At 36.9% G+C, this 22,689-nt stretch overlaps 1 long non-coding RNA gene across 6 annotated transcripts in view; it reads left to right on the top strand.

The window, feature by feature from the left end:
• Window positions 1-22,689, top strand: part of LOC110744168 — a 65,027-nt gene that overhangs the window by 28,365 nt on the left and 13,973 nt on the right. For 5 of the 6 annotated variants that reach the window (XR_004176900.1, XR_004176898.1, XR_004176896.1 and 2 more), the window contains 3 exons: window positions 9,409-9,534; window positions 11,208-11,376; window positions 14,915-15,071. This is a non-coding gene — a long non-coding RNA (uncharacterized LOC110744168). The remainder of the gene's footprint in view (window positions 1-9,408; window positions 9,535-11,207; window positions 11,377-14,914; window positions 15,072-22,689) is intronic. The other variant, XR_004176899.1, reaches the window with a different exon arrangement.

Genomic DNA, 22,689 nt, shown 5'->3' with positions numbered 1-22,689 from the left:
TTCCACAGTCAGAATTACATTAAATAAACGTGTAATGACACAGTACTAGATCTCATTATTTACTAACTTCTGCTGATTTCCACTGAGTTTGATAATATTTCATCTGTTTATAACTTATTATGATTTCTTTTTCAAGAATTGGTGGCTCACGTTCTCTGCTTCTACTCTTGTTCAGCTCATATTGGTACGTTTTGTATTTCAAATCTTTCTCCACATTATGCTTATACTTTTAATTTGATTTGATTATGATGCTTTTTGATATACAAAGCATTTTATTCTTTATATACTCAAATATGCCTATCTTTTCCTTTGTGGCTTTTTGGTTTTGCAAAATCTTAGGACATAATGCCTTTATAGCATTCATGATCATTATCCATTTCATTATTTTTAAAAATTTGTAGGGAAATGGGAGTTTAGTGAAGTTAAATGGCTTGTCTAGCAAGACACCAATTCTAAGTCGTGAAGCAGGATTGAAACCCAGGCTTCCTGAGTTCACATTCTCTGATGCCTCTTTTCACCTTTGGTTGTTTCTTTCTTCAGGTCGGACACAAGGTAGTGACTCAATATACTTCCATGTCATCTATTTTTAAAATAGTGTCTTGGTATGTATAATTGTATTAGGCTTCTTTTTGTTCCAAATGACTGATATCTGATTCAAGGTAGTCTAATAAAAAACAAGAATTCATTAGCTCCTTATTTTATAGTCCAAGGGTGAATCTGTTCTCAGGCACGGTTTCATATATGGGCTTGATACAAGCAGGACTATCCGTTTTATCTGTTGTTTTATCTATCTATCTATCTATCTATCTATCTATCTATCTATCTATCTATCATCTATCTATCAATTATCTATCATCTATCTGTCAATCATCTATCTATCTATCCATCTATCTATCTATCTAATCATCTATCTGTCAATCATCTATCTATCATCTATCAATCATCTATCTATCTATCTATCCATCTATCTATGTAATCTCTGTCCTTGTCCTAATTATTTCTGCTCCTCTCTGCATATCAGCTTTATTCTCTTCTGATTTTGATAAACTTTTCTACACAGAGGGAAAGATAACTGCTAGAAATTCCAAATCCAGTATCTTACAGCTCATGCTCTAAAAGGCAAAAAGGTGTCCATCAGAAAACCATGAAGATAATAACCCTGATTATGCTCTTTCAAGTGATGTACAAGTTTCTGAACCAATCACTGTGTCCATGATGGGCCAGGCTTCTTGATTGATACGCCCACCAAGATGTGTGCGGCACTTCCCTACAGGAACACGTGCAAGAGGAAGGAGAAAGCAAGCAGGGCATTAAAAGCGGTGGTTTTCGACACCCTTGACAGTGGTTTTCCCAATATTTACTGTGCCTGAGCAGTGGCAAAATCACCTACACCCTAGCTGCTCTGTCTAGATGAGAGGTGACTCATCTTCGATCTCCACATGGCATCTGAACTACAGTAAAAGTATTGTTATATTACAAAGTCTCTTTACTGTGCGTTCCTAGTATCCCTGGAGTAAATGCCATTTGGCCATGGGGTGTATGTTCCTTTTAATGTATTGCTTGATTTGGTTTACTAGCATTTTGCTGAGAATTTTTGCAACTATATATTTCAGGGTTACTGACCTGTAGTTCTATTTTCTTGGGGTATCTTTGCATGACTTTGGTATTAGGATATTGCTGGCCTCATAAAATTAGTTTGGAATTGTTTCCTGAATTCTTTCAAAGTGTTTGAGAATTGGCATTAATTTTTATTTTGTCAAAAAAATTTTTAAAAATTGGTATGTGAGTTATACAAATTTGGGGGGTACACCTATGGTATTTTGATATCTGTATATCGTGTGTATTGATCACATGAGGGTAATTGGGACATTCATCACCTCTAAAATTTATCTTTTCTTTTTGTTCTTTTTGTTTGTTTTTGTTGAGGACATTATAAATCCTGTCTTCTAGTTATTTTAAATTATACAACAAATTATTAACTGAAAATTTTCTATTACGCTACTGAATACTAAAACTTATTCTTTCTATTTAATTGTATTTTTATCCAAGTTCTCTTTATCCCCCTCTTCTCCTCCCAGCCTTTGGTAACTACTATTCTACTCTCTTCCTCCATGAGATCCATGTTTTTAACTCTCACATATGAGTAAGAACATGTGAAATTTGTCTTTCTGTGCCTGGCTTATTTCACTTAACACAATGACCTAAGGTTCCATGTGTGTTGCTGCAAATGACGAGATTTCATTCTTTTTAATGGCTGAATAATATCCTATTGTGTATATATACCATATTATCTTTATCCATTCATCTGTTGAGGGACACTTAACTTGATTCCATATCTTGACTATAGTGAATAGTGCTGCAATAAACATGGAGTGTAGACATCTCTTCAACATACTGATTTCCTTTCTTTTGGACAAATACCCAGCAGTGGAATTGCTGGATCATATAGTAGTTTTATTTTTAGTTACTTGAGAAACCTCCGTACTATTTTCTGTAATGGCTATACTACTTTACATTCCTGCCAGCAGCATATGAACGTTTCCCTCTCTGTGCATTCTTGCCAGCATTTTTTTTTATCTTCTGCCTTTATTTTTTATTTTTTTTATTTTTTTGAGACGGAGTCTCGCTCTGTCACCCAGGCTGGACTGCAGTGGCTCTATCTCGGGTCAGTCGGCTAATTTTTTGTATTTTTAGTAGAGACGGGGTTTCACCGTGTTAGCCAGGATGGTCTCAATCTGCTCACCTCGTGATCCGCCTGTCTGGGTCTCCCAAAGTGCTGGGATTACAGGCATGAGCCACCGTGCCCGGCCTTTTTTGTTGTTGTTGTTGAGACGGATTCTTGCCCTGTCGCCCAGGCTGGAGTGTAGTGGCATGATCTCGGCTCACTGCAAGCTCCGCCTCCCGGATTCACGCCCTTCTCCTGCCTCAGCCTCCCGAGTAGCTGGAACTACAGGTGCCTGCCACTAAGGCCTGGCTAACTTTTTGTATTTTTAGTAGAGACATGTTTTCACCCTGTTAGCCAGGATGGTCTTGATCTCATGACCTTGTAATCCACCCTCCTTGGCCTCCCAAAGTGCTGGGATTACAGGTGTGAGCCACCGTGCCCTGTCTCTTCTGTCTTTTTGATAATAGCCATCCTCACTGGAGTGAGATGAAATTTTATTGTGGTTTTAATTTACATTTCCCTGTTGATTAGTAATGTTGAGCTTTTTAAAATTTTTTTCACTTCTTGTGGCCATTAGTATGTCTTCTTTTGAGAAATGTCTATTGAAGTCATTTCCCCAATGTTAAATTGTACTGGTTTTTTTTTTTTTTTCTTTTTTTTTTTGCTATTGAGCTCCTTATATATTTTGGTTATTAATCCCCTGTTGAATGCATACCTTGCATGTATTTTCTCCCATTTTGTAAGTTGTCTCTTAACTTTTTTCATTGTTTTCTTTGCTGTGCGGAAGTGTTTTAGCTTGATGTAATTTGTCTATTTCTGCTTTTAATGCCAGTACTTTTGAGCACAAAAAATCTTTGCCAAGGCCAACATCCCATAGTATTTTCTCAATATTTGCTTCTGTAGTTTCATAATTTAAGTCTTGCATTTAAATGTTTAGTCCATTTTAAGTTGGTTTTTGTATATGGTGAAAGATGAGGTTTTAGCTTTGTTCTTTTATATATAGATATCCAGTTTTCCCAGGACCATTTATTAAAGGAGGTTGTCTTTTCCCCAGTGTATTGCTTTGCCCCTTTCTCAAACATTAATCTGCTGCTAATATGCAAATTTATTTATGGGTTCTCTATTCTGTTCTGCTGGTCTTTTCGTCTGTTTTTATGACAATAGAATGCTGTTTTGGTTAGCATAGCTTCAGAGTGTAGTTTGAAATTAGTCCAATACTTCGGCTGTGTTGTTTTTGGCTCAGGATTGCTTTGGCTATGCAGGGTCTTTTGTAGTTCCATACACATTTTAGAATTTATTTTAAATTCTGCAAAGAATGTCATTGGTATTTTGATAGGGATTTCATTGAATTTGTAGACAACTTTGGTTAGTGTAGAGATTTTAATAATATTACTTTTTAAAATTCATGAGCATATCTTTTCACTTTTTGTATATTCTCTTTAATTTCTTTCATTTATACTTTATAGTTTTTTTCTAGAGATCGTTCATTGTCTTGAATTTCTTTCATTCATATTTATAGTTTTCTTAATGGAGATCTTTTATTCTGGTTAAATTTGTTTCTAGATGTTTTGTACATATTGCAAATGAGGTTGATTTCTTAATTACATCTTCAGATTGATGCTAGCATACAGAAATACTACTGACTTTTGTATATTAATTTTGTATCCTACAACTTTGCTAAATCCTATATATTTACTGAATTTGTTTGCCTAATTGACATTTATAGAACCCTACACATAATGGCAAACTAAATATGATATGGAATTCCCCATATATATTCACCCAAATAAGCCATATGTTTCAAATAAATTTAAAGATTCAAATCATTCAGAATATGTTATCTGATCATAGTAGATTTACATAAAATATATTAACAATGAAAAAATCTGGGGAAGCATATTTAAAAATTAGATAACACATTTTTGAAGACTATGGAATGAAGAAGATATGAGAAAAAACCACAGGAAAATATTTTAATTGGATACTAATGAAAAATTCAACAAAATCTCTGTGAGTTGGCTAACAGGTAAATTTATGACTAAAAATGTTCATGTTAGAAAAGTAAAAAGACCTAAAATTAATGACATAAGGTTTCATCTTAAGAAGTCATAAAATAATGAGCAAAATAAATGTAAAATTTGTCAAAAAGTTAAGCAGAAATTAATAAAATCAGAAATACAGAAAATTATCAAAAACAAAACCTCATTACTTGGAAAGATAAACAAAAGTAATAAATCTGTAGATAGACTACTGAAAAAAGAGAGAGAACAAAAATACTATCATCAAGACTAAAAGAAATGTTAACAATGCATACCTTAGAGACATTAAAAAATGAAAAAAAATTATTAAAACCTTTATGCCAAATATTTTAAAGACAATGATTCAGGCAAATTCTTTGAATAATGTTACTCACTAAGGTCAATACAAGATATAATAAAAACTGAAAAAATTACTAATGGTTATGGTATTTTCACTGGCAAATTGTATTAATATTCAAGGAATAAATGACACCTATGACACATAATTCAATAATAAAAAGACACATGAATTGATTATAAAATGAACACAGAAAATTGAATAGACATTTTTCTGGAGAAGATACAATTGGCTGATAAGCACATGAAAGGATGCTAAATATCATTAGTAATCAAGGAAATGCAAATCAAAACCAAAACTGGATATTACATCATACTCACTAACACAATTATACCAAAAATACACATAATAGCAAGAGTAATAAGCAAGATAAAAAACAACATGAGTATGTAGAGAAATTGAAACCCTTGTACATAGCTGGTGGGAATGTAAAATGGGGCAGACACTTTCGACCTAGTCTGGCAGTTCCCTAGGAAGTTCAACATAGTTATCATATGGGCCAGCAATTCCACTCCTTTGGTAAATACCCAAGAGAACAAAAACACATGCCCACACAAACTTGTATACACATTATCATAGCAGTGCTATTTATAATAGCCATAAAGAGGTAATAACATCTATCAACCGATGAACGGATAAATGAAATATGTCCATACAATGCAATAATGTTCAGGAATAAAAATAAATAAAATATACATGCTAAAACATGAATGGTCCTTGAAAAGACGATGTGAGGTGAAAGAAACTAGGCACAAAAGACTCCAAATTACATTATTATATTTATACAAGTATTTCAGAATAGGCAAATCTACAGAACCAGAGATATTAATGGTTGCTTAGGGCTGGGCAGATGGATGACCCAGAGAAACAGTGAATGGCTGTTGGTGGGTCTCTTTTGGGGATTATGAAATAAAATTTTGTAAAATCGATTGTAATGATGGTTGTAAAACTTATTGAATATATTTTTAAAACCTTGAATAGCACATTTCAAATGGACTAGATGATTAATTACGTATGTCAATTTGGTTAGGCCATTGTACCCAGATACTTAGTTAAACATGTCTGGATGTTGTTGTGAAGGAATTTTTAGATAAGATTAACAGTTAAGTCAGTAGACTTCGAATAAAGTGAATTACCTTTGATCCTTAATGTGAGTGGACTTTAACCAATCAGTTGAAGGTCTTAAAGAAAAACTGATCTCGGCCAGGCGCGGGGGCTCACCCCTGTCATCCCAGCACGTTGGGAGGTCAAGGTGGGGGGATCACGAGGTCAGATCGAGACCATCCTGGCTAACACAGTGAAACCCCGTCTCTACTAAAAATACAAAAAATTAGCTGAGCGTGGTGGCGGGCGCCTGTAGTCCCAGCTACTCAGGAGGCTGAGGCAGGAGAATGGCGTGAACCTGGGGAGCGGAGCTTGCAGTGAGCCGAGATCGCACCACTGTACTCCAGCCTGGACGACAGAGCGAGACTCCGTCTCCAAAAAAAAAAAAAAAAAAAAAAAAGAAAGAAAAGAAAAGAAAAGGCTATCTTTTTAGGGGAAGAAGAAATTCTGCAAGCAGACTGACTTTGGACTATAACAACAATATCGGCTCTTCCGTGGATCTTTGCACTGCCAGCCCACCTTGCAGATTTTTGTCTCGCCAGACTCTACAATTGTGTGAGTCAATTCCTTAAAATTACACACATGCACACACACACACGACGCTATAGCTTCTATTTTTCTGGAGGAACCTTACTAATACAATGAGCAAATTGTATAGTATTTGAATTATATCTTAATAAAATAATTTCTAAAAGCCCTTAATTAAATAGAAAAGCAAGCCATAGAATACAATAAATTATTTGCAATACATACATCTCAACAAATATGCATATTAATATTTATATAAAATCCTCCTTCAACCCCATGGTAAGAAAAACAAGCTAATTTAACAATGGACACATATTTAAACAGGTACTTTACAAAAACTAATGTAGAATGAGCAATAAGCTCTTAAAAATGCTCAACCTCATAAATTATCAGATTAATAGAAGTAAAATCAAAATGAAATATCACCATACAAATATTAGAATGGTGAAAATTAGTCATTAATATGACATTTTGGCAAGGATGTAGAGCAACCGAAACTCTTATAAACTATTAAAAGAAAAGTAAAATGATACGAGTGATTCGGAAAAGTCTTAGTTATCATCTTCAAAAACTAAAAATGCACCTGTTATACTGTAATCCCAGCACTTTGGGAGGCCAAGACGGGTGGATCGCGAGGTCAGGAGATCCAGACCATCCTGGCTAACACGGTGAAACCCCGTCTCTACTAAAAAATACAAAATATTAGCCGGGTTTAGTGGCGGGAGCCTGTAGTTCCAGCTACTCGGGAGGCTGAGGCAGGAGAAGGGCGTGAACCCGGGAGGTGGAGCTTGCAGTGAGCTGAGATCGCGCCACTGCACTCCAACCTGGGCGACAGAGCAAGAATCCGTCTTAAAATACATAAATAAATAAATAAAATAAAAATGCACCTATTATATAACAGCCATTGCAATTCTGTTTTTACTCAAGTAGCGTTTGTATAGGAATGTTCATACCACCTATATTCTCAATAACGAAACCCACAAATAATCCAAGTGCTCATTAAGAGGTGAATGAATAAACAATATGTGGAAAAATTGTACCATGGAATAACATTCACTAATAAATATTAATGGACTATCTGTAAAGTCAATAAGAGGAATTAATCTCAAAATTGTTACGTCGAGTGAAAGAAGCCAAGCACAGTTACTCGGGAGGCTGAGGTGGGAGAAGGGCCTGAAGCCGGTGGGGCGGAGCTTGCAGTGAGCCGAGATCGTACCACTGTGTTCCAGCCTGGGCAACAGAGTGAGACTCCGTCTCCAAAAAACAAAAAAAAGAAAAGAAAAGGTGATCTTTTTAGAGGAAGAAATTCTGCCGGCAGACTGACTTTGGACTGTAACAACAATATCGGCTCTTCCGTGGATCTTTGCACTGCCAGCCCACCTTGCAGATTTTTGTCTTGCCAGACTCTACAATTGTGTGAGTCAATTCCTTAAAATTACACACACACACACACACACACACACACAGACACACACACACACACACAGTAGTACCGACAGAGTTTGCATAAATTCTGGAAAAAGAAAATATATGTATGGTGATGCAAAGGAGATCAATGGTTGCCTGAGGTTAGAGGTAAAGGGGTGTAAAGAGGTATTTTTGGGGTAATGAATATGTTGTGTGATGTGTACAACTATGATGATGGTTTCACAGTTGTATATACCACGCAAAAGTCAACATATTGTATATTTTAAATGAGTGTATTTTATTATATCCATTTTTTATTTCAAGAAAGCTAATTTTAAAATGAGGAAACTAGTCTGTCAGTTTTAATGAAATATTTTTATTTGTGAATTCCATTGAGAATCTAATAAAAGCTGCATACTTGACCAAAGTAAAGGTAAAATGAAACGCATCTTAATTTGGGATAAGAATTCTACACAGGGTAATGAAAATCCATGCTTAGGGAACTGGTGTCAAGACTATACATTTTACCAGTTACTGTGGATATAATCATCTTACATTCCTCCTGTTGTCTTACATGTGTTAATTGAGTCTCTTCAACTATGGTGTTGGCTAAGTATATTTACAGCATACATGCAAAGAAAAAAACTTCAAGGAAATATACCATGCTTATACTAAATTATTAACTCTCAAGGAAAACCCAATTTAAGGTAATTTCAATTACTATATTTCCACAAAGTGTTTAAATATTTCAATAGATTGTCATTTTTATAAATTTTTGTTTAAATGTATTTATCAATCTGGGAGGAAAATCACACAAAATAGCATAGATTTTGTTGTAGAAAATATGGTCTATATAGTTAAGGCTTAGGAGACATGAAGAAGAGCAGCACAATGAATTTAGTGTCTCATTCAGTATACCTAAGATTAGCTTTGTGCTAAATTGATAAAATGAAAACTAGAAAAATAAAAAGAACTCTCTTTAGTTTAGTAGGAAGTTATTTTGCATCTAACATATTATTTCAAATTTATTAAATCATAAAATATATTTAGCGTGACATACCAGAGTTTTCATGTACTGTATACTGAAGGTAGACAAGCAAAATTCCAAATCAAGGTAAAACGTTACTTAAAATGATGCTGTACACTCAAGTGTTGTCAGGTTGTTTTATATTCTTTACATATTGTCTTATTATATTCTACAGTAAAGATATGCATTAGGGCAGAAAGATATAGACCAAGAACTGTAGGAAGTTCTGTGGACAAATAAATGAATGTATATAACCATGTCAGAAAGCTACTGGACATACTAATTAAACGTGTTTTTCCAGAAACATTCTTACAGAAAAGTCAAAGGATTCTGAGACATCAAGCCAACACTGTGACAGAGAATTTGACTAACTAACAAACAGAGGGAGTCAAGATCTTGGCACAGTTTCTGGGAGAACTGAGTACAGGTAATAAATATTTAGAGAAAACTGACTTCCTGATATTTTTTTAATGGGTTGAATGTGGCCTTTTTATTTTGAGACTTTTTATTTTGACATATTTTTAAACTTACAAAATCTTAACAAGTATAAAAAATAAAATATCATATACACTTTAACCATATTTATCAAATATTAACATTTTGATGTGTTTGTTTCATCATTCTCTCTCTGTCTCTCTGGTTCTGTCTTTTTATCTACACATGTATAATACACACACGCACACATACTTTCTTTTCTGAAATACCGAACAGGAACTTGGACACATACTCTTTCACCCTTAAATGTCTCAGTGTATATTTCTTAAAAACAAAGTCATATCATATAACTAAAGTAGAATTAGCAAAATCACAAAAAGATAATAGCATTTAATAATCATCTGTAATACATAGTTCATATTTAAATGTCTCCAAGTTTTACAATAATTTTTTTTTTTTTTTTTTTTTTTGAGACGGAGTTTCACTCTGTCGTCCAGGCTGGAGTGCAGCGGCATGATCTCAGGTCACTGCAAGCTCCCCTTCCCGGGTTCACACCATTCTCCTGTCGCAGGCTCCCCAGTAGCTGGGACTACAGGTGCCTGCCACAGCACCTGGCTAATTTTTTTTATTTTTAGGAGAGACAGGGTTTCACCATGTTAGCCAGGATGGTCTCTATCTCCTGACTTCGTGATTCGCCTGCCTCGGCCTCCCAAAGTTCTGGGATTACAGGTGTGAGCCATAGCACCAGGCCTACAATAATATTTTTAATAACTTTTTCTATATGTTTGTTTCCAGGTTCAACATATAAGTCAGTATCGCACATAGCTATTAGTTGATATGGCTCTTTAGTCTTCTATATTCTGGAAATATTTCACATTACACTCAGCTTTCACACACTTGACATTTTTTGAAGTGAATAGTCCGCTTATTCTGTAGAATGTCTATCCATTTGAGTTTTTCTGATAATTCAGCCATAAGTACATTCATATTATGTACCTTGGGCCATAAAACCATGTTAGTAGTGATTATCCTTCTCTATCAGGAAGCATCTTATACTGAGTTGTCCTATTGTTGGTGATGTTAACTTTGATAAACTGGTTCTCATAGTTTCCACATTTTTCCATTTCAAAGTTCATATGTTTCTGTATTTTGTTTAATAAATAATTTGTGGGGAGATATTTTTGATTTTATATAAATATCCTTTTCCCAAACAAATTTTCACCCACAACTCTTAGATGGAAAGTATATTTTCAGACATATGTGCATCTATTTAAGTAATATCTTCAGGCTTTCTCTCTTCACTTCTCAGAAATTAATATTGGACTAAAACATCTAAAAAGTAAATATACTCAACACAAGAAAATAACAATAACAAAAAAGCCCATTTAAATATGTCCTAAAATCAGTTACAAATACAGTTAAGCTGGATGATGTTTCATAACCCTTTAAATTTTAAGATTCTATAAAATTTTCAAAGCATAGGGAATACCCAATATTCCAAATAGTTCTCCTTACACTACACAGTGAAATCCCTCCAGGATAATACATTATTATAGTTATAATTGAGTGTATTTATAATTCATCAACTCACCACATCTATAATATAATAATTTTGTGTTCTTTTACAATTTTAATAATTCCCTTTATCCTCCTTCTATATTTTAGGAAACTAAGAATTCAGGCCATGTTTACTCTTTGTATCTGTACCTGTCCTGCTACATGGACACTACTGGGCTCTCAATAAATACATTCTTAATGAATGAATAATAAAAAAAAAAACTGAAAACTTCATATGGTTGCCTGCCTTCGTGTCTCCAAAGGAAGACATCAGAATGTAAGCTCATTAATCAAGCCAAGCACAGTAGTTCACTCCTGTAATTCTATCACTTTGAGATTCCAAGGCAGGCATATTGCTGGAGCCCAGGAGTTTAAGACAAGTCTGGGCAACATAGTGAAATCCTGTCTCTACAAAACAAACAACAAACAAACAAACAGCTGGGCATGGTGATGTGTGTCTGTAGTCCCAGCTGCTCAGTAGGCTGAAGCAAGAGGATCACTTGAGCCCAGGAGTTTGAGGCTGCAGTGAACTGTCATTGTGCTACTGCACTCCATCCAGGGCAACATGAGCGAGACCCTGTTTCAAAAAAATTAAAATTAAAAAATTTTAAAAAGCCATTAACCAATTCTAAATGTATCATGAAAATTGAATAAAACTAGGAGGAAAACAAAGAAGCATTCTGAAGCCTGATTACTTCCTAATCACCAATAATTCATTGGTCTTTCCATATTTTGAGTATGGCATTAATCTTACTATGCTTTTCATTAAACAATTTACCCTATCTTTGGTACTAGATATTTTGGGAGGAATATTTGATTCTTTCAAAAATTAGGGTCATTCCCTAAGTGGTTATTGGAGTGCTGCTAATTTCCTCAAACCAAGATCATACCCTCTTGTCCGAGAGCACTTTTCATATCTAACTCATATTTTGTGTTTTTATGAATAAATGTTTATATATGGGGCATAGAAGTACATGACTTTCTGAAACATGATTATTTTTTCCAAAAAATAGAGAAACAGAAACATATTTCTAACCTAAATTCTGTCTTGAAATCTTGCACATTTTTTTTATTTCAGTGATTTTCTTAGGATTCAATAGTTCTGATATGTACAAACTATGTTTCTTTTGTTTGTACCAGGATAGAGTTAAGAATAACATAACAGGTATAATAACCAATATGATTTTTTCTGCCTCTTGTTTCCACCCAAAGATATAAACGAAGTTTTATTCATTTATATCTCTTGGTATCCTTCAAAGTTTTATTCATTTATACAGTGTAGTCCCCATCAGGGGCGTCACATGCCCTTTAATAAATACGCCACAACAGATCTTCCACCTGAATTTCTGATGCCCAAGAAGTTGCTTAAGTGCAAACCCCTCTCTCCCCAAGGACAATTTTGTATATTAGGCTCATAGCTTCCGAGACCCTCTAATGATCTCTTCCTACAACTCATGTCACAGACAGCGTGGCTTGTCCTGTCAGGCTATGCTGCCAACGTGTGATCTACTGCAATCTTGGAGCCCCTGAAATCCTGGAAGTCTTAAAGCAGGTTGAGTCCTGGCTACAGGGATTTTATTTGTGTTAATTTTGCCACCTGATTGTCAAGTAGGATCTTACTTTATTCTCCAATGTTTTACAAACCATTTAATGTAAGCAAATCTTTTTATTTTTGCTTAAAGCACATCTCTCTTCAGGACCCAGATATGAGTCCATGAAGGCTGGACTGGGGGAAACTACCTAGCAAAAACTATGCTCTTCTCAGAATTAACCTTCTTCCCTGAGAATGAGACTTATTTGTAAGTCCAACTCCCTCTCCAAAAATATGAGTTCTCTCTTGTGATGTAACTTGTGCCCATATACAAATATGTAATTGTGGACTGTCCCATTGCCAGCCATGACTTGTCAGGCATACATGTAGAATGGACCTTAAACTCAAGCTAGATGTATCCCTGCTTATAATTTAGTACTTTTTCAGGCTGGAAAGACTAGAGCTATTGATTTAGTTTTCCATTCTGGGTAGAAACATTCTAGGAAGGAAGTATCGCTCAGTCTCTTCTGTGTAAGAACATAGTGTTTACCCATAGAAGGATATAGAGAATAAGGAAATAACATATCTGTAAGTTTCTGTGCCAATCAAATGAAAGTCAAGGTGGATGGAAAGGGTAGAGTCCAAGTGAAACAATATTGGGAATTCTGTTCTAGGATGTGACGAAGTAATATTAAGGGGTGTAAGGGTCTCCTTCACTCTTCAACTTTTGACATTTAGCAGGTCATTCTAAGGCAGAAGACCTAATTGTGAGTCACAGACACTAACCCATGGGTCAAAAATTGTCCAGGAGTGTCCTCTAAAATGTTAATTGCATCCAGCACCCCATGTTGTATAATTCCCTGATCAGATCCACTCTCTGGCTTATCTCTTGATTCTACAGCCATGAAACCCCACAGTTTTGGGTAAAAAGCACCTCTTGTATCATCAACCTCTGCAACCCTCACCTCTAATGCCATACTCCCATCAATTGAGGGAAGTGCCCTATGGGCACTGCTAGATATAATAAATGCTGATGATGCCATCCGTGGGACTATCAATATTTATGACCAGGGTGTTGTGGTTCTGTGACTAGTAAGCTCCCATTGAGTTTCCTCTAGTGGCCTGTGTCATCTGGCTCTGCTGACATCTCTAGCCAGATCTCTCGCCACATCTGTCCCATTCGGCTCCCTGAACTCTGCGCTCCTGCCATGCTGAACTACTTAATGCTTCCCGCTGTGTCATGATCTCTTCTGTCTCTGTGACCTCTTCTGCCTCTGTCTCTGCATAGGACACTTTCTCCTCTTCACCCCTTTGTCGCCTCTCGGTTGTCATCGTTCTTCTTTCTGGTCTGAGCTCTGAGGTCTTTCCTTCCCAGAAAGCTTTTCCAATTTCCTTAGATGAGATTACATCCCCATCCGCACCCCTCTTTCCCTCTCATATCACTTTTGTAATTGTATGTTTCTCTTCCCATGTAGCCTGTGAGCTTCTTGAGGAGACAAGAGTGATGTCTCACATCTATCTCCCAAGCTTAGGCAACTGCCCAAGATACAGAGGCACAATAAATATGTGTTGAATAAACAGGTTATGCCTTTACCACTTTATTATTTCTGTAATTTCTGATTGCGTGGGGCACTTCACACTCTCCACCTTTGTGATGCTGTTCATTTTAATAGGTGTTAACAGAAAATAAATTGCTATTGATGCAATTGTTACTTAGAATGCAAGAGTGGCCTTTAAGCCCAGCTCTGTGTCAACAAAATGCAAGGACAGCCAACTGTTGGGAAGAATTTCCAGGAAGTAAACCAATTAGTTTCACATGCTTTGCTTAATATTTTATTTGCATTTCATGCCTCATGTTTTAGTGAATCTGTATTGGCAACCCACAATAATTGCTAGTTCACCTATTATTTGTTCAGCTAATGGTTTGGTTTAAAGTACAAACAAAACTGAAATCAGAGAGATGATGAAAGGCATGCAAGAAGGGGAGAAAGGAAGAAAGGAAAGAAAGGAGGATGGCTGAGAGGGAGGGAAGGAGGGAGCAAGGGAGGAGAAAGGGAAAATAATTCCAAACAGGTTTCAAGATTGAGCTGACCCTGCCATCTAAATATAGCGTGGCCACATGTACATATTGAAGACAAATGATTTACTCACTGGCTTAGAGGAAATCAGATAAATTATCTTCCAGTGACTCCTGACTAGCCAACCTCAGAAACAACTCTCTTTTGAGAAAGAGGTTTTGTGATAGGGGATACATTAGCTATTTTTTTGTTTCATCTGGTTACAGAGTTCTCAAGCTGCCTTAAATATCATAGAAGAAATTTCAGGTTGAAGTTGATGATTTTATTCAGCTTCTTTGAACATGTCAACATGGAAATTGTCCTTGAACACACAGCTCCACATGCTCACGGGCTGAGGAAGATGCTGAGAAATGGATTCTATATGTAAGTATAATATAGATCTGGTGCTTTGAATACAGCATCTTTTAGCTGCCTCACATCATGGGACCAGTGGGGAGAAATGTGTTGTGGCAGAGTAGAAAATAATTTTCTTAGTTTCATGATTTATTGGACAACTCTATATAGGCTTCTGTGCAGAACATGAGGCAGAAAGACCATTACGTCTAAGAAAACAGGGACTAAAGGTCTAGTTGTATGCTTAGGATTGAGCACAGACTGGGCACATTATTGATATTTAATAGTTATAAGTAGAATTAATTAACTTCATATGATTGTCTTGACTCTGTAAGGGAGAGGTACTGTCTCTTGAAAAAGTGTCACCTGTAGATACATTTTACTCTCTCACCTACCTATTCTTCAGCCTGTTGAATAGCAACTTTCTCCAAGGTACTTCTTGATAACCCTGTATTTCCAATGTGGCCATTTCATTGTCAGTGATGGACCTGCAAATCTCTCAATAAATCACTTTACTTTGGGGACGACAATCTTATTATACAAAAATCCTTTAAAAGCCTTGGTGGGCTAATCGATGCTGAGCGAACCAAGACAGGAATCCAGAGTAGGCTGTGGGCACTGAGGAAAGTGACAGCCTCATCACAAGACAGTTATTGCAGGAAGAGGAAAGAAAATCAAAGCAGAAGCCAGAGCTGCAATTTCGTTTGTGCAAAATGAGTTTTTATTGCTGTGAAAATAAAAGGTGATTCTAATGCTTGCCTTTTTTCAAAGTAGTAACTTAAGCTCTACAAAGAAAAGGAGACTTAGTCATAAATTAAGGTTATAGAACTTTAAACCACATTAGGAAGGCACGAGGGCAAATGAGAATGGAGAGTCACTCTATGTAAATCCCAAATTGCATAGACACTGATCCAAGCCAACCCCTAGGACTTATTCAGTGCTGGCCTCTCAAGGGGTAACCTGGTTTGGGAACTAGGGATCATCTCATTAAAAATATGCCATTTAAATTAATATTATTAGAAAGAATAGAAGATAGCCTTGAAAAGGGAGACAGGAAAAGAGATGAGAAGGGAAATCGAAGATTAGGAACCCAAGCTGAGAGGTTGAGGCAGCAGAATGATGTTTGAACTGAACTGAGCAAAAGCGAACAGTAAGAGGTTAATTGTGGAAACTCCATGTTCCAATAGAGTAGACATGGACAAAGCTGATTGCTAACTTTCTCCTTGTAAGGAAAACTCCCTTCAAAGGATGAGTATTTGACATTAAATTTACCTCTCATCTCTGTCAGAAATATCTTTGCCTTCTAACGTGTTCAATCTTCTAATTTGGTGATGGATTCATTTCTTTAGATCTCCTTCATGCTGGCCAGAACTTTCGCTCACTGCCTTTGTACCAGGCATGAGCACTATCAGCTGAGCACTTACTCACATATATCCTTCTAGCACTTTCTGTTTCTCTCGTATCCAATTCCTCCACAACTTCCCATTAATGCCTGCTTTATCTATGGCCCATGCTATGATTTCCCATTGCTTTATTATTTAATATTTAAAGTGTGCATATAATTTATCATCCAAACTAGAAAACTTGAGAGTAAGGAACAGGCATAAGCCATGCCTGTCACTGGGCAAATCTAAATATATGATCAGTCTTTCCATAAAGTATATTTCCTGGGGGCATATATGTGGCAACTTATTACTATGATCTTTTGATTTTTCTTTAACCTTTTCAAAAAAATTTGACTTGGGCCTTAATCTAAAATGTCATCTCCCATAGAACAGAGACTCTGTATTATTTCTTCTTTTGTTCCAATCATTGCATAACACTTTGCTAGCAGGTGCCTAGCAGGTACACAGTGAACACACAGTGTATGAATTTAAAACAAAATAAATGATTCATGGCTGATGATCACACAGCAGTTGTTCTCAGTTTTAACTGCTCATAATGATTACCTGGGAAATTAAAAATAATCAAACTTAATGATGTCTTGGTCCCATCTCCAAATATTCTGTTTAATTGGCCATGTGTCTGGCTTGGACACCAGGGCTTTTAACCATTACCAGGTGATTCTGAAGTCTAGCTAGTATTACAGACAAGCCCGAGGGACTTCATTTTTCAAAATGGTGGTGATGAAAACATATACTCTGTGAGTATAGAGGCCAGGAAGGAAGAACCCTACAAAATCACACAATATCAAAAACCGTGTCAGAATTGCAGGATTATTAAGCATTCAGACTTTAAAGCTAGATGGATGCAGATTCAAATTGAATAGGACACAACCTGCTGGACAGAATGACAAGGACACAGTACTCCAATTCACTACCTCTGAAAAGCACTAAAGAGTAGTACATTGTCCTAGATTTCTTCCCATCATTTCAATTTAAAATATTCTGAGGCCAGGCATGGTGGCTCACGCCTGTAATCCCAGCACTTTGGGAGCCTGCAGTGGGCGGATCACCTGAGGTCAGGGTTTGCGACCAGCCTGGCCAACAAGGCAAAGCCCTGTCTCTACTAAAAATACAAAATGTAGCCGGGCATGGTGGTGGGTGCCTGTAGTCTCAGCTACTAGTGAGGCTGAGGCATGAGAATTGCTTAAACCCAAGAGGTAGAGGTCGCAGTGAGCTGAGATTGCGCTACTGCACTCCAGCCTGAGGGATAGAGCGAAACTCTGGAAAAGAAAAACAAATAAATAATTCTGGCCTGTGGTAAGACATAAATGCAAAATTGCTCTGAAAACATGATCATCAAACTCGTATATCTCTAGTAAATCATTCTTTGCCCCCCCCTATTGTAGGAGTATGACTTTCCTTTAGACATCAAAACAGGGCAGTGTCTAAAGTTGTTATTTTATTTGACTGCTAATTATGAGACTTCAAAGCAAGCAACAGAGGTTAAAGTGCTTCCAAGATTTCCCGCTGATTACTGGTAAATGTCCATACCTTTGATGTTCAGCTTTCATGATGTGATCCCTACTCTTCCCTCCAGTTGTATCCCCTGGAATCTACCCCATATATACCCCAGCTGTTTAGAATTGCTGTCCCATGTTTCTTCTCACTTCTGCCAATGAGTCCCTTTTACTGTGCCCTCATCATGCTTGACTGCAGCAGACAGAGGCATCGATTTTAAAGTGTCTCCTCATATTGCAATTTTTGGTTTCTGTTTTTTCATGGAATATGAAACTTCAAGGACAAAGACAGGTTTAATGCTCCTCTATATCTTGAAAAACAAACAGACAGCAGGCCTATACCAAGTTCTCCAAAGGGATGAATAAGTGAAAGAAGGAATAAATATTGATTTTGCAATGTTACTGATAAAGGCAACCACAAAATTAGATCACTGACATCTATGAGGAAAACATGTTTGCCTAGTGATGAAGCAAAAGAAAAGTTTCTACCCAGAAATTGAAAATGTGGATGCTATTATTTTGTTAGAAATGACTTTGTTTCCTTTGCTTGGGAAGAAAGCAAAAATTTCAGCAAATGGCTTCTTTACTAGGCAAAAAGAAGTTTATTTGCTGGTCTGCCTGAATAAAGAAGGGAAAATAAGTTTGGTTGGTGGAGGAGCTTAAAGTTTTGCTATTACAATAGAAGCAGTAGCATTTAATTGTCACTGAGAGAAGACAGGAAGAAGAGCATGGCTTGAAATTCAGTGGTCTCTATCATCTACTAGCTCCTGGCCATTGGAAAATTAAACATGCCACTGAACTCCTATTTTATAATCTTTGAACTGGTTATAACAACACATGCCTTCATTTGTCTAAATTGTAAATTAATTGACCAACTTAGTTCAACATATGTGACATATAAATCTTCCATTTTCCCTGCTCTTTCCCTAAGTCAGAAGTGAGCAAAGCCAATCTGTAAGAAAATAAAAATGAGAGACAGGCGAATAGGAACAGCTCAGTCTCCAACTCCCAGCTGACAGAGAACAGTGATTTCTGCATTTCAACTGAGACTCTGCTGCTGATACCCAGGCAAACAGGGTCTGGAGTGGACCTCAAGCAATCTCCAACAGACCTACAGCTGAGGGTCCTGACTGTTAGAAGGAAAACTATCAAACAGGAAGGACACCTACACCAAACCATCAGTACGTCACCATGTCAAGACCAGAGGTGAATAAAACCACAAAGATGGGGAAAAAGCAGGGGCAGAGAAAGCTGGAGATTCAAAATAAGGCATCCCGGCAAGGGCATGGCTCGCTCGCCAGCAACTGATCAAACTGGACCGAGGAGAATGACTTTGGCGAGGATGAGAGGCTTCGGTCATCAAACTTCTCAGAGCTAAAGGAGGAATTACGTACCAAGCATATAAAGAAACTAAAAATCTTGAAAAAGTGGAAGAATTGATGGCTAGAGTAATTGAAATCAGAGAAAGGTCCTCATGAAATAGAAGAGATAAAACCATGACCGAAAATCACGTGGCTCGTCAACAAGCTTCAGTAACGACTCGATCAACTGGAAGAAAGAGTATCAGCGATTGAGGATCAAATATGAGTGAAATGAAGCGAAGAGAAACCAAAAGAAAAAAAGAAGAAAGAAAAAGTAGACAAAGCCTGCAAGAGTATGGGATTATGTAAAGACCAAATCTACGTCTGATTAGGGGTGCCTAAAAGTGAGGGGAAAATGGAACCAAGTTGGAAAACACTCTTCAGGATATCAGGAGAACTTCCCCAACCCTAGTAGGGCAGGCCAACATTCAAATCCAGAAATACAGAGAAGCCACAAAGATACTCCTCGAGGAAGAGCAACTCAAGACACATAATTGCCAGTTGCAAAGTTGAAATGAAGGAAAAATCTTAAGGGCAGAAAGCCAGAGAAGGTCGGGTTACCCACAAAGGGGAAGCCCATCAGACTACTGGCGAATCTCTGGGCAGAAACTCTACAAGCAGAAGAGAGTGGGGCCAATATTCAATATTCTTAAAGAAAAAGAATTTTTAAAGCCAAATTTCATATCAGCAAGTTTTATAAGTGAAGGAGAAATAAAATCCTTTAGATAAGCAAATGCTTAGAGATTTTGTCACCACTAGGCCTGCCTTACAAAAGAGACCCTGAAGGAAGCACTAAACATGGAAAAGGAACAATCAGTACCAGCCATTGCAAAAACATGCCAAAATGCAAAAAGACCATCAAGGCTAGGAAGAAACTGCATCAACTAACCAGCAAAATAACCAGTTAATATCATAATGGCAGGATCAAGTTCACACATAACAATATTAACCTTAAATGTAAATGGACTAAATGCTCCAATGAAAAGACACAGACTGGCAAACTGGATAAAGTCCAAGACCATCCAGATGCTGTATTCAGAGACCCATCTCACATGCAGAGAGACATACATGGGCTCAAAATATAAGGGATTTACCAAGCAAATGGAGAACAAAAAAGCAGGGGTTGCAATACTAGTCTCTGATAAAACAGACTTTTAAACCATCCAAAGATCCAAAGAGACAAAAGGCCATTACATAATGGTCAAGGGATCAATTCAACTTAGGAAGAGTAACTATCCTAAATATATATGCACCCAATACAGGAGCACCCAGGTTCATAAAGCAAGTCCTTAGAGACTTACAAAGAGACTTAGACTCCCATACAATAATGGGAGACTTCAACACTCAATGTCAACATTAGACAGATCAACAGAGACAGAAACTTGGCACAAAGGATATCCAGGAATTGAACGCATCTCTGCAGCAAGAAACGGGCCTAATAGACATCTATAGAACTCTCTACCCCAAATCAACAGAATATACATTCTTCACCAGCACCACATCGTACTTACTCCAAAATTGACCACGTAATTGGTAAGCTCCTCAGCAAATGTACAAGAACAGAAATTATAACAAACTGTCTCTCAGACCACCAGTGCAATCAAACTAGAACTCAGGACTAGAAACTCAATCAAAACCGCTCAACTACATGGAAACCGAACAACCTGCTCCTGAATGACTACTGGGTACATAACAAAATGAGAGCCCAGAAATAAAGATGTTCTTTGAAACCAATGAGAACAAAAGATACAACATACCAAGATCTCTAGAGACACATTTAAAGAAAGATTGTGTAGAGGAAATTTATAGCACTAAATGCCCACAAGAGAGAAGCGGAAAGATCTAAAATTGACACTCTAACATTGCAATTAAAAGAACTAGAGAAGCAAAACAAACACATTAGAAAGCTGGCAGAAGGCAGAAATAACTAAGATCAGGAGCAGAACTGAAGGAGATAGAGACACAAAAACCCTCCAAAATCAGTGAATCCAGGAGTTGGTTTTGAAAAAATCCAACAAAATTGACAGACCACTAGCAAGACTAATAAGAAAGAAAGAAAAAGAATCAAATGTATAATTAAAAATGATAAAGGATATCACCACAAACCCCACAGAAATACAAACTACCATCAGAATACTATAAACACCTCTATGCAAATAAACTGGAAAATCTAGAAGGAAATGGATAATTTCCTGGACACTTACCTCTTCAAGACTAAACCAGGAAGAAGTTGAATCCCTGAATAGACCAATAGCAGGCTCTGAAATTGAGGCAATAATTAATAGCCTACCAATAAAAAAGTCAGGACCAGATGGATTCACAGCTGAATTCTACCAGAGGTACAAGGAGGAGCTGGTACCATTCCTTCTGAAACTATTCAATCAATAGAAAAAGAGAGGAATCCTCCCTAACTCATTTTATGAGGCCAACATCATCCTGATACCAGCCTGGCAGAGACACAACAAAAAAAAGAGAATTTTAGACCAATATCCCTGAAAGTGAACATCGATGCAAAATCCTCAATAAAATACTGGCAAACCAGATTCAACAACACATCAAAAAGCTTATCCACCATGATCAAGTGGAGAAAGCTTCATCCCTGGGATGCAAAGGCTGGTTCAACATTCACAAATCAATAAACATAATCCAGCATATAAGCAGAACCAAGACAAAGAACCGCGTTATCTCAATAGATGCAGAAAAAGGCTTTTGACAAATTCATAGCCCTTCATGCTAGAAGCTTAACAAATAAATTCGGTATTGATGGAACGTACCTCAAAATACTTAAGAGCTATTTGCCATGAGCAACCCACAGCCAATATCATACTGAATGGGTAAAAACTGGAAAAATTCAGCTGGCTTGGCACAAGACAGGGATGCCCTCTCACCCTCCTATTCAACATAGTGTTGGAAGTTCTGGCTAGGGCAATCAGGCAAGAGAAATCAGGGGTATTCAGTTAGGAAAAAGTCAGTGTCCCTCTTTTGCAGATGACATGATTGTATATTTAAGAAAACCCCATTGTCTCAGCCCAAAATCTCCTTAAGCTGATAAGCAACTTAGAAATAAAGTCTCAGGATACAAAATTAATATTACAAAATCACAAGCATTCTTATGCAGTAACAGACAAACAGAGAGCCAAATCAGGAATGAACTTCCATTCACAATTGCTTCAAAGAAGGGCAAATACCTAGGGAATCCAACACAAAGGGATGTAAAGGACCTCTTCAGGACTGAAACCACTGCTCAGTGAAATAAAAGAGGACACAAACAAATGGAAGAACATACCATGCTCATGGATAGGAAGAATCAATATCGTGAAAATGGCTCTACTGCCCAAAGGTTATAGATTCAATGCCATCCCATCAAGCTACCAATGAGTTTCTT

This window comes from Papio anubis, chromosome 11 (genome assembly GCF_008728515.1).
Source record: "Papio anubis isolate 15944 chromosome 11, Panubis1.0, whole genome shotgun sequence".
NCBI lineage: Eukaryota > Metazoa > Chordata > Mammalia > Primates > Cercopithecidae > Papio > Papio anubis.
Note: the sequence above shows the minus strand (reverse complement) of the source record. Positions and strands in the feature narration are given on the sequence as shown.